Here is a 2567-nt window from a genome sequence, read left to right as displayed (position 1 = left end):
GCTACAGGGAGACCCTGTCTCAAAAAGACCAAAAATAATAAATAAATAAAAATAAATAAAACCTTTGAAAAAGCACAAACACAGGGGCCTGAGAGATGACTTTACTAACTGCTCCTACAGAGAATCCAGGTTTTGTGCCCAGCACCCACATGGTGGCTAACAAAGGTCAGTAACTCCAGTTCCAGGGGAGCTGATGCCCTCTTCTGGTCTCTTGGGCACTGCATGACATGGGTACAGTTTATATACATGCAGGCCAAACATACACATATAAAAAATAAAAACAAATAAAAAAAACACAGACATACGCTGGGCAGGCCTTTGATCCCAGTACTCAAGAGGCAGACATAGGCGGATGTCTGTGAGTTCAAGGCCAGCCTGGTCTACATAAAAAAGACAAAAAAACAAACAAACAAACAAAAAAAACAGACACATATATTCATAGATAACACAGCCAGCTCCAGGGCATATTCCTGCAAGGACCTTTTTAACAACTCCAGGAGAAAGAATCAGGACACCATTGTACTGGTCTCTCTCTATGTCTTACCCGTGTTTCATCTGGCTTTAGGACAGCTGCTAGCCAACCTATCCTTACTTGCTGAGAATTTAAGTCAGGACCTCTTTTGTTAACCCCATCCATAGTACCAACTTAGTCATTTTGAGACAGGTAGGGCTGGCACCAAGCTTGCCCCACCATGTTTATGTGTTCTAAGTACCAACAGCTGCCAACGGAAAAATGCAAGTTACGGAACCAAGGGCCACAAGAGAGTAAATAACGCACTATAGTGAAGAAGTGAGTCTGAGAAAAAGGGGGTGGTGGATCCCTACCTGCCTCTCTGCCCTGGTCCTTGTCCATCTCCACAGACATCCAGTTCCCACACAGCTACTGGCCGCCTCTGAGTGTCCAGCCGCCTCTCTAAGACATCTTGCCGGGCCGTGGATTGGACCAGAGGAATGTCTGAAGCCCAGGTGGGGGCCATTCTCGGCAGAGTTGGAAGGGGTCGGGTTTGGAAGTGAGAGGGGGGAACCAGCCCAGCAAAACCTGTGATCACAAGAGTCAAGACGGTTAGTTTCTCAGAGAGGCTATCCCTGCCCCCTTGACCAGCCACACTGACCTGAAGGTGGTAACATCTCCACATTATTTAAAGGGTCTAGATTCTGTCTCCAGCCATCTATGTTTCCCTGGACAACAGGAGAAACAAGGAAACGCCAATTCAATTTTCAGGTCACCTTCCAAAGAGAAATAATATAATAATGTCAAAGACCTTACATCACAGACAGGTGCACCCAACTCTCAGCTCTTTCTACTTCCCAAAAGTCAGAAGAATAACCAAACCACTGATAGAACCAGGCAACAGCCATGACGTAAACGTACTGAGGGACCCAGGGGTGTTTTCTCAGGACTTGCTCCTAACTTAGAAGACTCTAGATGAGGCCTTTACCTTTCTCTGTAACTGTCTACGGTCCCTGGGAGGTGAGAGAGCGCCCACACAGTGTAGGGGACCCAGTCTCCACAGATCTCTCCATGGTGTGGTAGAACCGTGGGGAAGCCCATCTAGGCACCACCAAGCCATGATTCCAGGATCCAAGGCCTGGCCCAGAAGAATGTGCCCGCATGTGGCGTCAAGCCACTTCCCTAGGAACCCTGGGGATCCAGGCAGCCTAGAGCCCGGGGTAGGAAGCCAGCCTCCTGATGTCATCTGACTCTGTCACCTGCCTCAATTTCTAAGTTCCCCCCAGTTTCCATTCCCGATGCGCTGATCTCCTGGCATCCTATAGCGTCTTCCCTCCCCTACCCTACGCACTTGGATTCATCTACTTGTCACCCAGACCCAGATTCATGTCCCCTCCCGGCCTAGGCTTGCATCTTTCCGGTCCCCCACTGGCTCGCGCCCATCCCTGTGCGCTCCCGCACACACCCCTGGCTCTCCCCCTGGACCCTGGGCCCTAAGGCCGTGATGACCACCTCATCTGGTCCTTTACCCGACTCCTGCACCTCTCTTCCCTAATGCACCCTTCCACCCACCCTAGCACCCCTTCTCAGACCCTTCCCGCCCCCAACTGACCCTTCTCGAACGCCCCTTTCCCAGCGCGAGAGCCCGCCCTTTAGCCACGCCCCCAACACCTAGCTCCGGGCCTGGGCTCCGCCCCGGACGACGCATGCGCGAGGCGGGTGGGTTGGCGGCCCGCTCTAAAACCCCAGCTCTCCCCTTCAAGGAGGAAAGAGAAAGTTGTGCGCAGGCGCACTGGCGCTTAGGACCCGGCCCAATTACCGCGACAGGGCCTCTCCGCGCGCTGTCGGCTCCTCCTCACCCCGGGAACCCGGGAAACGTCCGAGCCAATCAAAAAGGGAAGAGGGCGGGAGCTGGCTGCGCATCGTCCAATAGGGCGGAGGAGGTCCAGTCAGCTGGCCAATCAGCACCGGCCCCGGGGGTGAGACCTGCTGGCGCCAAGTTGGACCCGGGAACTGCGAAGGCCGAGCCCGCGGCGTCCGTACGCTTCCCGGCTGTCAAACCGCGGCGGGAGAGCCGGGCGCGGGGCTCCTTCCTGGAGACGCCAGGAAGGAGGGG

General features: G+C 54.0%; 1 long non-coding RNA gene across 3 annotated transcripts; it reads right to left on the bottom strand.

The window, feature by feature from the left end:
- Positions 1-829: 829 nt before the first annotated feature.
- LOC103748341 lies at positions 830-2163 on the bottom strand. Of its 3 annotated transcripts, XR_003846766.1 has the most exons (4): positions 2064-2107; positions 1440-1589; positions 1113-1227; positions 830-1039 (listed from the first exon to the last, which is right to left on the bottom strand). It is a non-coding gene; the product is annotated as an uncharacterized LOC103748341 (long non-coding RNA). The 3 variants fall into 3 exon arrangements; XR_607896.3 differs by lacking the exon at positions 1440-1589 and having other exon boundaries at positions 2064-2163; XR_003846765.1 differs by lacking the exon at positions 2064-2107 and having other exon boundaries at positions 1440-2046.
- Between the last annotated feature and the right edge of the window lie 404 nt (positions 2164-2567).

Source organism: Nannospalax galili, unplaced genomic scaffold, assembly GCF_000622305.1.
Source record: "Nannospalax galili isolate Female #2095 unplaced genomic scaffold, S.galili_v1.0 scaffold33746, whole genome shotgun sequence".
NCBI classification, from domain to species: Eukaryota; Metazoa; Chordata; class Mammalia; order Rodentia; family Spalacidae; genus Nannospalax; species Nannospalax galili.
This window is presented reverse-complemented; position numbering and strand designations above follow the sequence as displayed.